Here is a 15,378-nt window from a genome sequence, read left to right as displayed (position 1 = left end):
TTTCACACTGGATTCCGTGCTAGTTGGTACTAACAGAGAAATCTATTTCTTTGACACCTACTAAATAACCTGACCATGAAGATCTGTGTTGTTTCCTTACATATTCGATCGGTAATCTCAGAGCATTTAGGTCGGTCCTTGTTATTTCTAGCAGTTCTCTACTTGGTCAACAGGTAGCAAGTGACTTAGTATTAGTGGATGTTAAGCTGGGAAAGGTTTTGTTCTCCTTCCAATATTGTCCAGCTGAAACCCTAACACTAGCACATGCACTGCCTGAACGAGAGTCATCTGTCCAGCAGGTTGGTTTGTTGATCCATGTGCATAACTTGATGTTGTGTTGACATTAGTGTAAATAATATCATCCAACATACAACCAAACATTACAGAACATATCTTTGATAATTTCAATACACATTTTAGCAAACCAGAAGAATATGCATGATTATATCTGCTAAATGAATGTAACATTACATAGATCTGTGTCTTCAATAAGAAATATGGTTTGTTTGTTTTTTTACACTTTTCGTTAATTTCCCACACTCCCCTTTACCATTTGATGTTATTAATGTACCGGAAGGAATAGCTCATTATAAATGCAGGGCTCTGGAGACAGTTATGAATTTCAAGCATCTGAAACAAAGTGAATGAGTCCTTCAGAACTTCTCTTCAAATCAGTATTGCCTCATTAATAATTTACTGCACTGTGACCTAAATAAATTATAAGATCATACTTCATTTAAATACTGCTTGTCACACATCAGGCTGGTCCGATGTTCTAAAGAGTTTGAATATTGAGGCAGAAAGAAGTCCTCTTTCAAGTACAATTAGATAATGTGAGCTGTACAATGTTAAATATGAAACATCCTGCAGCAGTTAGAAATGGTTTTGCCTTCAATATCAATCATTAATGCCAATGTCATTAGGCGGATGGTAAAATTTGTAGGTGTTTGACAGGAAAATGAAAACCAACTGCTCATCAGTAAACACCCTTTCTGTTTATTAGAAGATATTTAGTGCTTCAGTAATAAAGATAATTGCTGTGCTTCCCTTACTCTGTTACCAAGAAGTGATATTCCTTTGCCAATAGTTCAATGAAGTCAATTAGAATAAATGGCACCACCAGCCACTGCAATGTGTAACGAGTGATAGAAAGACTGTGTGATTCTAACGAGTGCATCAGCAGAGAGAATGGATATCTACAGTGAAATCTGCTGAAATTGTGTTTGAAAAGTACATTTTGTGTCAGATGTAGTCATGGATTTGAATAAATTTAAAAGTTTACCCTTTTGAGTATCTTCTGCTTTCAATAAACACAGCAGAAGTCTCAATAAGGTATGTCTTTAACTAGAGCTTGCAGCATTTTCACCACCTGCAAATGCTTATATAGTTCCTCTGTTTTGACTAAAGTGAGAAATTAGTAGCATTGAATATCTGACCCCCCAAAAAAGCAGATGCATCCGACTCAGATGTATCAATTCATAATGATTCTTTATATTTTCATATTTTAATGAATTGATGGCAGTGTCATCCATCTACTTTTAAATGACAAGTATCTCATTATAATTGCAATATTTTTGTATGTGTACAAAAGCAGCGCATGTGTGACAGTCACAAAATTTGATATTGATGTAGTAAGCCCAAATCAAACTTTTGAATTTCAAAAACAAATCTGTTAATTGCTCCTCACCCTACCCATTATTTTTCCATGGTGATGCACCTTTGCATTTTTAAAGTCTGGCCAAAACTGAAAAGAGAGAGGTCCTGAAATATCACAAGAGAGATGGTTTTCCCTTCCAGAGCAAAAGCAGGAAATAATAGAAAATTGTGAGAAGCAGCCTGTTCTCATGAGATTTCCAAATCAAGACACAGAATTTGAATAAGCATCTGAACTTTTTGAGTGCTTATGTGATGCACATACCTTTGAATCAGAGGTGGTTGAAATACTCACTGCAAAACATTTTTCAGTGAAATGTGCTTGTCTTCAAGTTCTTGACATTTCCACAAACTGCCACAATCTTGTGATCATTATTATTACTAATTTTTTTGCTAGAAATGAAAGGTGGGGTGGTTGCAAATTATTGACAAGGAGGAAGAAGAAGAAATTACAGTAGTTGATCTAGTGAATGGTGACTTATCCTTTCTAATGACTACACCAAGTGGTCCTGAGTTCTATGGACATCTCCACCAGTCAGTAATTTTTACTAACTCTTTTCACTTATCATACAGTGGTCACACTTTTAAACTATTTTCTTTTGAAAGATTCTACCTATTTGAGAATGACACTCCACACTTTAAATGGGGAATTCTGCTGCTATCAGTAATCTCTCTCAAGCTGGTAGAAATATTTAAAGTGTGGTTAATATTGCAGTCAAAGTCTGGTAATATCCCTTCCTTAACTTAAAAGGTAAGAATGGGATAGAAAAGTAACTTTTAAGTGATTTAAAAATAAATCCAGCAGCTGACAAGAGTTGAGGCCAGTTGATATTTGAGAGTGCATGAGTGAGTGTCTTCTCCTATGTATATTTCTCTGGAGCTGCTGCTTCTCAAAAGGTGTGTGTGGGAGAACGTATACTACCATGGTGTTTAGGTTACTACTGTAAGTGGTAGCAGGAGTGTTAAATCACTCTCCAAGTCCTCGATCATGCACCATTAAAAAGTCAGTGGGAGCTGTACCATTGACTTCAGTGAGCACAAGATCAAGCACTATGTAGGCATGTCTGCTTTTGTCACTGTTCGCTGCCATCTCTTCCTTCCCCATTTTCTATATGGTGGGTGGGGAAACTCCCTGGTGCCACTGCTAGAAGGACTTTACTACAGTATATGAGCTCAGAGTAAGAATGCAATATTAAATTCCTTTAAAGAAGCATGGTAACAGAGTTTAAAAGACAGCTTCAGAGGATATCTACTGTTTACAACACCTGCTCTCTTGTAAAAAGGCCAGTTGGTTTAATAAACTGCAGAATCAAAGTACTGATAACATAACTTTCATCTTGGCCATCAACCTTAAAGTCCAACAGCATACATAACTATTAACATCATGTAAGCCAGTACACTAGCGCCCTCCTGCAATTTTCCAACTTTTGCTCTCACCATTTCCGAGTGATTATCCTTAGCTTGGGTATTGAAAAATTCTTCAAATCTGGTAGGAGAGACAGACGGAGCTTCAAATCCATAACACAACTGTGCTGAAATAGTTTTGTAATCTGAAGGTGACAACTGATGATAAAGATGTAGTGTATTACTTTTGTGCATGTGGCTAGTTCCAGTGGACAGTTCATACCTGTGGCACCCAATGTAACAAGCAAATGTTTTTGCTATCAGTTACAGAAATAGAACTGAAGGTATCCAGACTGCCAATCCCAGGCTGAATCCATGTGATGTGATCCACAGCAAGCCTCAAATCGTGTGTCTCAGTTTTGACACAGATAAAATGGGAGTAAATATATTTACTGTAGATAAAAACAGGCAAATATATAGCAAATTCCTCAGAATGTTACCACAAGTATTTGCTCAAATGAATACCAGACTTTGACCATGCTTGTGCATTTGCTTCCTATGAATATTCTAGTCAATGAGTTTCTTGGCAGAAATATTTGCAGAGAATTTTAGTCAAATATTAGAGACTATCCAGAAAAGGAATTTTGAACTAAAGCATGACTATTTGCACTGCAAACCTAAGAGTGGTATTACACCGATGCAGTTGAAAGACAAAAACTGGGGCCTATATACTCAGTCAAAACTAAGCAATGTTTCCAATATTTTTACTCCCAAGGAGCTGTTTGTGAATGAGCCATAAGACAAAATAAATTGGCAAAAGTATTCAGCAAATAATTTCAGTTAGCGAAGTAATTTGAGAAAATCCCTACAACAGAAAGAGGTATATTTCATTGAATAAATTATTCACTGTGAATTATTGGCTAAGCTTTAACTGTTAACCCCATTTTATAGACAAGGAAACTGATACAGACCTGTTAATTAAGGCAATTAACTGAAGCACACTGGCGTCTAGTGGATAGTAGATGAAATTCAATAAAATCAGAAAAAAAAATCACCTTGATCCCATTAGGGAGTCTGACCTATAGTCTCAGAATTGCTAAAAATAAAGACATGCATCCTGATATTTTTGATGTACACTGTGCACTTAAAGTTCATATCAGATTTAGAGATATTCTTAACTGCATTCCCCATTTTAATTATAGGAACTATAGACAATCAGTGATACCACTATAATCAAAATGAAGTTTTTAAATATGCCCACCAGTCAGTAATTTTTATCATTTTTGTGTTGTTTGTTTCTTTTATATACGAGTATTTTGTTGCAATAGAAAATAAGAATTTGTCCCCAGACCTGTCTATATTATTTCTGTTTTTAAGTACACTGTTTTTAAAGCAGAAAAAAAAGTTTTTCCAGATGAAGTGTTTTTTAAAAAAAAAACACCCAGACACTTATATGCTCACCAATCACCAATCTGAAAACAGTAGCTAGAGTAGCAATGCATTTCCTGTATAACAACTTATAGTAGGAAGAACAGTTCTCTTATGATTTACAGGCTATAAAGGTATTATAAATAAATCTGGTCCGATGGACCATTAGAATGACAAAACATGTCTGAGGAGTCACATTTTTTTTTCCAGATGGTTATGATCAGACAGGTATTGTACTTCTTTCTGTATAGGGAGTGTTCATTTGCATATTTCTCAAGTTTTACATAAAAATGCACTGTTTGATGTACCTAACTTACATCATTTAGCAAAAGCTAGAATATCCCTAACTGGCACTCTCATACCTCCCTGACTGATGTAGTTATTACACATTTGGCAATGAATTGCTATTTTATCCTCCTCTAGAGTACTTGTTCTACTGACACATTCTAACAATGCATTATTCAAGCGCAGTTCTCCAGGAAATAGTGAATATTAGAAAACCATAAATCTACAGATAAACTAATACTTTGATGAGGGGAGGGGTGTTATGCCTACCAAATAAACAGTACGCAAATGCATTTTATGTAGGCCTTAGTTTTAATTTGTTTGTGTGTTGATTTAATACCTGCTCCAAGTTTTGTATCTGTGAGAGATAATTGAACACACAGGGGTATATTTTCTTCTCAATGGGCATGCTCATCTCCCATTAGTGTTAATGGGAGTTAAAGCCCACACACTCCATAGAATCCTGCAGAGATTGGCCTATGAATGTTTAGTAGTGATGAAGTGAATATATACTTAAGGAAATGAATCAACACCAAGAGAGCCTACCTGAAGGCTTTTTACACATCACAGCATCTGTCTCCAGTAAAATCCTGGTGTTTTTCTTATTTCATCACAAGTTTCTGATTTCCTCGGAAATCTAGTTAAAACAAAACTATAAATCTTTCATTTTCAAGCAAGCAGCCCTGGGTATTTAACATAGGAGAAGACAGATTGACAGCCTATCTTCAGAGCTGAGGCTTCCTATCTTTGCTATTAGACATGGTGGGGTACGTTATCACTGAACAGCTAGAGGCATGAGATAGTATAACCTTTCTTATCAACCGTTTCACAAATGAAAACTCCATTTGATGAGGTATTTTGCAGTTTAAGTTTTTTCTCCCTCTTTCATATGGTCCTCTCTGAACTTCTAAAATGCTGAAATGTACAAATGCTTAATCTCAGACTGAAAAAAAAAATCACACTAAGTTCTATTCTATACTTAAAACTTAGATTGACACAGTTGCACTGAAAAATTCACACTCTTGAGCACCACAGCTATGCTAATCTAACCCCTAGTGTACACGCTGCTAGGTCGATGTATAAATTCTTGGTTCAAACTAGCTTCTGTCACTCAAGGAGCTGGAGATCCTACAACAATAAAAAAAACTCCTTCTGCCACTACAGGCTGCCTCTATACCAGGGGTCTCAAATACGCGGCCCATGGCGCCGACTCCCCACCTCTGCCCCTCACCCCCCCCATTGCCACCCCCAAGCGTGCCATGGCCCCACTCCTCCGCCTACCTCCAGCGCTTCCTGCTGCCAAACAGCTGTTTGGCGGTGCTTAGGACTTTCCAAGAGGGAGGGGGGAGGAAAGGGGATGCGGTGTACTCAGGGGAGGAGGCAGGGAAGAGGTGGGGCCGGGGCAGCGATTTGGGGAAGAGGTTGTAATAGGGGCAGGGAGGAGGCAGAGTTGGGGCAGGGACTTTGGGGAAGGGGTTAGAATGGGGGCAAGGAAGGGGTGGGAAAAGGCAGGGCAGGGATGGGGCATGTACTGAAGCGTCGCTAGATACCACTTGTGGCTATGGTAAGACCCCTCTTTTCATTAGGTGCCAGCAATGTGCTTGGTAAGACCTCAGACATCTTACAGTCTAACAGAGATACACAGGAGCCAGGGCGCACAGGAAGACCCAGAGCGGGGACTAACTTGAAGCAGTCTGGCAGAGGGGGTTGTTTATTTGGGTATCTGTGGCGTGATTTTAATCATACCTGTCATTCCCCTTGGCTTCAGGGCTTTGTTGCAATGCATGTGCTATCAGAACCTGTTCTGAAAGGTGCTAAGTACCCTGAGATCCCACTGATCTCAGTGGGAGGAGAAGGCACCTCAACTCCACACAAAGGAAGTTCTAACAGAGGGATGACCCAAGTGGGGGGGGAGGGGTGTTCAAAACCTACGTCCCAGCCCCTTGCTGTTCTGGGCTATGACCTGAAGCTGAAAGGTGCTGCCAGCTGCCTTCTGTGCGGTTCAGCTCATGCTCATAGCCAATGGCATTTAGCCCATCAGACCCCATGACAGCTCCCTCTGCTTCTGCAAGGGTAATGGCAATGTTTGGAAGTACATATATATATGTGAACAGTTTTTCTCTTCCATGAAGATTAACAACTCTCTGTTAAGGTCAAGGCTCACTGATGAACATTTGCAAGGAACACTAAGATTGGTTTCATCTCAGGACATCAAACCTAATATTGATGCTCTGGTTGATGCAAAACACTGCCAGCTAAGTGGCCAAAAATGAAATGACAGTCAAAATTAGCACTGACTTTTCGCATTACAGTTTTAAAAGAGTTAATACATTGACTTTTAATAGCATACTATATTACTCTTCTTTTTTTTTCTTTCATTTTTGACTATACTTCTGTATCATTGTATGAAAAGGTTTCAGTGATGCGGCCCTCGGGCCAATGTACTAGTCCTCATGTGGTCCTCGTGGTGATTTGAGTTTGAGATCCCTGCTCTATACTATGGGGTTATGCCAGCATAGCTATGGCACCGTGGCTATGCCACTACAATCCCCATAGTGAAGACATGGCCTGGAAAACAAAAAATAAATGCAACTCTACAGAGGTGGGAACAGTGTTAGTAAAAGTTATAAGTCAGAGATCGGGATTCTGTGATTTAAAAACACTGTGGAACATTGATTTGAACATTTTTATCAGTGACCTGAGAGAAAACAAAATAATCACTGATAAAGTTTACAGATGATACAAAGATTGGGGGAGTGGTAAATAATGAAGTGGCGACAGGCAGAGTGGTCTGGATTGCTTGGTAAGCTTGGTGTGTGTTTTAATACAGTCAAATTTAAAATTGTACATCTAGTAACAATGAATGCAAACCATACATCCAGGATAGAGTCCCCCATCCTGAAAGGCAGTGACTTTGAAAAAATATGAGCTCCTAGTGACACGCTTGTGGTCAAAAGTCCTAATTCAATCCCTGAATGTATAAACAGAAGAATATTAAGAAGGAGTATGAAGGTTATAATACCTCTGTATTTGGCACTGATGTGATTGCTACTGGTATAGTGTGTCCAGTTCTGGTGTCTACAATTCAAGAAGCATGTTGATAAATCAGAGAAAAGCCACAAGAATGAAAGAATTAGAAAACATGACTTATAGGGAGATACTCAAGGACCTCAATCTATTCATCTTCACAAACAGAAGGTAAAGGGGTGACTTGATCACAGTCTATAAGTATCTACTTGGGAAAGAGAAATTTCATAATAGAGGGCACTTCAATCTAGTAGACAAAGGTATAAAATGAGATAATGGCTGGAAATAGAAGCTAGACAAGTTCAGACTAGAAATAAAGCTCATTTTTTCTTTTAACAGCGAGGAACAGCTTCCCAAGGGCTATAATGGATTTTACATCACGAGTGAATGTTTTTCTAAAAAAGATGCACTAATTCAGACAGAAATTAATTTATTGCCTGGAAAGTCTATGACCTGTGTTATACAGGAGGTCAGACTAGATGGCCTCTTGGTCTTATAATCTATGACTCTAAGGGTACGTCTACACTACAAGACTATTTCGAATCAACTTAACTCGAATTTGTGGAATCGACCTTATGAAGTCGAATTTGTGTATCCACACTAAATACACTAATTCGACTGTCTGAGTCCACAGTAACGGGGCCAGCGTCGACTTTGGAAGCGGTGCACTGTGGGAAGCTATCCCACAGTTCCCGCAGTCCCCGCTGCCCATTGGAATGCTGGGTAGAGCCCCCAATGCCTGCTGGGGGAAAAAATGTGTCGAGGGTGGTTTTGGGTAACTGTCATCATTCAACCGTCACTCCCGCCCTCTCTCCTTGAAAGCGCCGGCGGGAAATCTGTTCGCGCCCTTCTCTGGTCGGTTACAGCTCGGACGCCACAGCACTGCGAGCATGGAGCCCGCTGCGATCATCGCTGCACTTATGGCCGTTGTCAACTCCTCGCACCTTATCGTCCACCTCTTCCACAGTCAGCTGCTGAGAAATCGGGCGAGGAGGCTCCGTCAGCGCGGTGAGGACAGGAATTCACAGAGTGGCGCAGACCTCTCACAAAGCAGGGTACGCCGCACAGTGGAGATCATGGTGGCAATGGGTCAAGTTCATGGTGTGGAACGGCGATTCTGGGCCCGGGAAACAAGCACGGACTGGTGGGACCGCATAGTGCTGCAGGTCTGGGATGAATCACAGTGGCTGCGAAACTTCAGGATGCGTAAGGGCACTTTCCTTGAACTCTGTGACTTGCTGGCCCCTGCCCTGAAGCGCCAGGACACCCGGATGCGAGCAGCCCTGACTGTGCAGAAGCGAGTGGCCATAGCCCTCTGAAAACTTGCAACGCCAGACAGCTACCGGTCAGTAGCGAACCACTTTGGCGTGGGCAAATCTACCGTAGGGCTTGCTGTGATTCAAGTAGCCCACGCAATCGTTGAGCAACTGCTCTCAAAGGTAGTGACTCTGGGAAATGTCCAGGTCTCAGAGATGGCTTCGCCACGATGGGATTCCCAAACTGCGGTGGGGCTATAGATGGGACTCACATCCCTATCCTGGGACCAGCCCACCAGGCCAGCCAGTACATTAACCGAAAGGGCTACTTTTCTATGGTGCTGCAAGCACTGGTGGACCATAGGGGACGTTTTACCAACATCTACGTCGGGTGGCCGGGCAAGGTTCATGACGCGCGTGTGTTCAGGAACTCTGGTCTGTTTAAACGCCTCCAGGCAGGTATTTTCTTCCCGGACCACAAAATAACAGTTGGGGATGTGCAGATGCCTACAGTGATCCTCGGGGACCCAGCCTACCCGCTAATGCCCTGGCTCATGAAGCCCTATACAGGCGCCTTGGACAGTGAGAAGGAACTCTTCAACTACCGGCTGAGCAAGTGCAGAATGGTGGTGGAGTGTGCTTTCGGACGTCTCAAGGGGAGATGGCGGAGCTTACTGACTCGCTTGGACCTCAGCGAAAAAAATATCCCCGTTGTTATTGCTGCTTGCTGTGTGCTCCACAATCTCTGTGAGAGCAAGGGGGAGACCTTTATGGCGGGATGGGAGGTTGAGGCAAATCGCCTGGCTGCTGATTACGCTCAGCCAGACAGCCGTGCCGATAGAAGATCCCAGCGGGAAGCGCTGTGCATCCGGGAGGCTTTGAAAGCTAGGTTCCTCGGAGAGCAGGGTAACCTATGACTGTCCACTTGATTTACAGAGAAGCTGAACCTGAGCCTGTTTCAGTGACTGTTGACTTCGATCTGCGGTTACATACCCCGTTCTCCAGGTTTCCCCCCTTCCAACACACATTTTAAAATAAATTTAATGGAACACTGATTATTAACAAAGTTTTCTTTAATTATGAATTCCTGTTCTAGGGTTGAAACATGGACGCAGACTGTGGTGGGTACGGTGTGCACTGATGTACAGACCGCTTCTACACTAGAGGAATGACAGGCTCCTGCTCCTACAGCGGTCTCTGGGGGGAGGACGGTTGCAGGTGGGTGTGCAGGAAGGGGTGGGTTTGCAGGAAGGGGTGAGGGGTGCCGTCTTTGGGACGGAGTTTGGATGCAGGCTCTGGGCTGGGGGTTGGGGCGTAGGAAGGGGTGAGGGGTGTGTGGGAAGGGTGAGTATGTGTCCGTGGATGAGGGCTCTTGCTGGGGCTCAGGGCATCGGAGAGGCTTGTGGCTAGGGTGGAAGGGCATGGTAAGGGCAGCCTGCCTTGCCATTTGTGGATGGCAGGCGCTAGGACCCTGGGGCAGCATACACCTCACAGACTGACCCGGGACAGCATACACCTCCCAGACTGACCCTGGTGCCTAGTGACTGCAGTCTGTGTGTGTCCTGCTGTTGATCCTGCCCCCAAGTCTGTACCCTGGTAATGGAGGCTGTCCTATGCAATTAAAAAACCCTTCCCCCCCTTCACACAAAGTCTTCTGACAAGAAAAACGTGACGGGAACAGTGAATAACAACAAACTACTTTTAATACTCAACTACACAGTGGGGGGATGAAACTTGGATTTTGGACTGGGTGATCCAGGAAGGGAAGCACTTCTCAAAATTTATGGCATGAGAGCTGTGTGGTACATGAGCGCTCTGCTGAGGTGCAGTGACAGTTTTCACGGCCCCTAGCGCCCCTCCTTCTTGTTATTTTGGGTGAGGGGGGGACAGGACTTTGTGGCGGGGGATGGCGGTTGCAGATACAGCGCAGGGGGGCTCTCTCCTCCTGCCTGCGGTCCTGCAGAACATCTACAAGGCGCCGGAGCGTGTCCGTTTGCTCCCTCATTAGCCCAAGCAGCGTTTGAGTCGCCTGCTGGCCTTCCTACCGCCACCTATCCTCCCGTTTGCTGTGTGAGCGCTGGTGCTAACATAGGGTCTCCCTCCACTGTCTCTGCTCTGCCGCCTCGGCTCTGGAGCAGGCCATCAGTTCCGAGAACATGTCGTCCCTAGTCTTTTTCTTTCGCCGCCTAATCTGCGCCAGCCTCTGTGAGGGGGAAGCCGGGGCATTTCGTGAAAGAGCCGCAGCTGTGTGATGGGAAAAGAAGTGATTTCCTTGAAAAGATACATGTTTGCGAACACTGAACACAGTCTACTCAGTTTCTGTGAACAAGACCATACAGGGCACCTAGTCTCACGAGCTCTCAGGACAAGTTCGAGATTTCGGAATATGCTTTCATTGGCTGCGGTCTTGCACAGGAGATCGGACAAGCGGGGCGGTACAGCTGAATCTGTGTAGCAGCCAGGCCTGGTAAGCCCTACACTATAGGCTGCTTAACAGTTAATGGATAGCTGTGCCCTCCAGCTGAAGGCAATCTGGAAAGCATAAAGTCTGACCCTGTTCCAGCCCCTCACTGTATGCTTTTCCTCTGCGGCCTCCAACACGTGGCTGTTAAACGAAGGTCATTGCTATGCAAAGTAAAAGTCAAGCATTCACAATAGTAACAGTACACTAATTGCCCTAATTAGATGCAGCAGTCGCCGAACGAGATTACCCTGAGGCGGGTCACTCGGAGAGAGAGAGAGAGGATGCTGCTAGAATCCCTGCACAGACCAGGACCGTATGCTGCCATGCTGGTGGAGGCAATGATTCCGCTGTACGTTAGGATGGCCTGGCGCGGAAGAGTGTGCTTCCACGGAGCACCAAATAAGGCACCTCTCCCCAGGAACCTCCTGCGGAGGCTTTTCGAGCTCCTCTACGAGAGCTTCGTGGAAGTGTCCCAAGAGGATTTCTGTTCCATCCCTATATGTGTGGACCTTCTTTTTATATAGTTTTATATGGAAAAGTTTTTATATAGTTTTTATACAGTTTTTATTCCTGTTTTTTAAAAAATAAATGTTTCCATGTTTATAGCACTTACCGACTGATCCTTCCCCTGATTCTGAGTCCGGGTTAACGGCCGGGGAGGGTTGGTAGGGGATCTCTGTGAGGGTGATGAAGAGATCCTGGCTGTCGGGGAAAGCGGTATTGTAAGCGCTGTCGCCTGCGTCGTCCTCCACAAACCCTTCCTCATCTTCCCCATCGGCGAACATCGCCGAGGAACTGCCCGTCGACACTATCCCATCCTCAGAGTCCACGGTCACTGGTGGGGCAGTGGTGGCAGACCCACCTAGAATGGCATGCAGTGCCTCGTAGAAGCGGCATGTCTGGGGCTGGGCTCCGGAGCGTCCGTTTGCTGCTCTGACTTTTTGGTAGCCTTGTCTCAGGTCCTTGATTTTCACGCGGCACTGTGTTGTATCCCGGCTGTATCCTCTGAGTGCCATGGCTTTGGAGACCTTCTCGTAGGTCTTTGCATTCCGTTTGTTGGAGCGCAGCTCCGAAAGCACAGACTCGTCGACCCACACAGCGATCAGATCCAGGACTTCCCGGTCTGTCCATGCTGGGGACCTCTTTCTATTCTGGGATTGCATGGACTCCTCTGCTGGAGAGCTCTGCATCGTTGAAGGTGCTGCTGAGCTCGCCCCGATGTCCAACCAGGACATCATATTCAAAGTGCCCAGACAGGAAAAGGAATTTGATTTCCGGGTCGTTTCCTGTGTGGCTGGTCAGAGAATCCAAGCTTGGACTGCTGTCCAGAGCGTCAACAGAGTGGTGCAGTGTGGGATAGCTCCCGGAGCTAGTAAGTTCGATTTGCATCCACACATAGCCTAATTCGAGATAGCCATGTCGAATTTAGCGCTACTCCCCTCGTCGGGATGGAGTACCGAATTCGAACTAAAGAGCCCTCTAGGTCGAATTAAACGGCTTCCTGGTGTGGACGGTTGAGCGGTTAATTCGAATTAACGCTGCTAAATTCGATTTAAAGTCCTAGTGTAGACCAGGCCTAAGTAGTCCAATGTTTTGGCTTATTAGGTCCAGTATATTTAACACAGCTGTGAAAAATTCTACCTGCTCCATTCATCTGGACTAGGAAAATTATTTATTTTGATGGTGAATAAAACACACTTTGTTTTCCATAATCATCATATCAAAAAGTTTGGGTAAAAAAAAATTGTCTGAATTGGTAAATTGCAATTCAACTGTAGTTACCCTCCTCTCTTCTAAGATCATTCCACCTATCTTCTTCTAGCATTTATATTTCTTCTTCTATATTTGTGGGGAAAAGAGAGGAAACAATCATAGCCAGCTGGTTTGAAAATGTTTAGAAGTTTGGAAGACCAGTAGTAATCCTGGCTATTAGTAGGCAGAGGCCATCTGACATATGATAAATACAATTCCTCACATGGATACCACAATTTATGTGACATACACACATACACCCCAACAGCACAAACTGTGTTATTCATTATAAAGAAAAAAAAATTATATAAGTGCACTACAGTATTACATTCCAAAACTAGGTAAATGAGGATTAATGAAGTTGAGTCAATATCATGACAATTGTTTTCTTTTTTCTATTTAAACTATTTTATTTTTGTTTGCCTGCATAAAACTGATCTCCTTCCCTTTTTAACCTAGAATTATTATAATGTATTATTCTTACTGAATAAATTATCCATCTGTGCCTTAGAAAATTCTTTCAGGTTTTAGTGCTTAATAATCTATTATATCAATGTGTTCCAAAGATGTTGAGTAAGCTTACTTTGCCCTCATTGTGTTTGCTAAAGAGATGATTTTTATCATGATGGCCATGGATTTTGTGGGGGGGAAAACTGGTAAATATGCATGCTAAAAGGGCTTAAGCAAAACTAGTGGGGAGTTGTAGGGGTCAAGAAAGAATTCCCATATTCATATATTTCACTGCACAATAATCAGGTATGTCACTTTCCTCTGACCTGTCAGGTGGTAGCCATCACAGCAGGCTGAATACTTGCATCAGTGATCAACAAGTTGGGTCATAGATACAGAACTGATACAGGATATTTGGGTCAATGATGTAATATAGCAAATTAAATTCTGTTCTTGATAAACTTCTAAGGTATAATATTTCCCTGCATACCTGAAGTACCATACTCTAAGCATACTGCAGAAAATCCTGCTTAGGGATACTCTTTCTGTAGGAATGGCAAGCTCACAGTTATGGTTCTGCATCCACTCCCAGATGAGAAAAGAGGATGAAACTACAATGTTCAATAAAAATAAAAACAGGACTGTTCTTACACTACGTTGTGTTTTGAGCATGATTAATGAAACTGACTGGGTTAATATGCCTTGCAATGAATAGCTTTCATGCAACCTCATCCTTTATTATGCTTGCTGGCGGCATGGCTATTAATAGTGCCTGAACCTACACTTGTACTTTCAAACATTTCAGACACAACTAATAGAAGATTTCAAATTAAAAAGGATAATCTCTCTTCAGAAAGAGAGAAGTAAGCATAGTGAATAATTTAAAGGTGTTGGGGATGTAAAGATTTATTATATTTCCCAACAAGCAATAAGCTGGAGGCTTGATTAATGCTTGAGAAATAGAAGATAGGGAATGATTCCAGGATTCTTGAAGACATGATCTTTTTTACAACTTATTTTATACCCTTATTCATTTGAAAGTGTTTCCATTGTAAGCAAATACTTCAATCGTGATTTTTTTAAAATTAAAAAATATATTGATCGTAACTCACTTTCAATAAACTCATTTGAATTAACTTCCAAATTCAGGATCAGAACAAGAAGTGCTAAATAGCACTATTATGTAGTACAAAGTCCCATATTTTAAGATTTCTGAACACAGATAGGAATGTGGAAGCTTTCTACCCTTAACTCCCTCAATTTCAGGAAATCAAAACAATGGAGGTTTCTCTTAGAAAACATTGCACTCAAGTACAGGAACATTAGACCAAAATTTCCTCTGGATGAATGCACGTAGCTATAATAGGAGCGATGTGGACGGATCCAAGGGCAGAATGCTCCCTAAAAATACAAACATATGAAACATACCAAGACAACTTCCCCTAAAATACATGTATCCATAAAAAGATCTCTGTAATTATATGGTGAATTATGCTACTCAGTCTGGAAGCAAAATTTAAAATGAGTACAAACAGAGTAACAATCTCTACCCTTAATCCATTCCTAGGCCAAAAGGAGCTATGAGAACTGGAAACTGTACAAACCTAACAATCTTACACTCTCCACATCATTATCTATTTGTTTGCCTTCAATACTACAATATATTTTTAAAGATGAACAGCTTTCTGAGCTGAAAAGATTTGTTTCCATTAGCAATTT

The 15,378-nt window shown here is 42.5% G+C and overlaps 1 long non-coding RNA gene across 1 annotated transcript in view; it reads right to left on the bottom strand.

Annotated features, from left to right (window-relative positions):
* LOC123375077 overlaps nucleotides 1-15,378 on the bottom strand; it is a 123,279-nt gene that overhangs the window by 34,602 nt on the left and 73,299 nt on the right. The window lies entirely within an intron of this gene.

This window comes from Mauremys mutica, chromosome 7 (assembly GCF_020497125.1).
Source record: "Mauremys mutica isolate MM-2020 ecotype Southern chromosome 7, ASM2049712v1, whole genome shotgun sequence".
NCBI lineage: Eukaryota > Metazoa > Chordata > Testudines > Geoemydidae > Mauremys > Mauremys mutica.
This window is presented reverse-complemented; position numbering and strand designations above follow the sequence as displayed.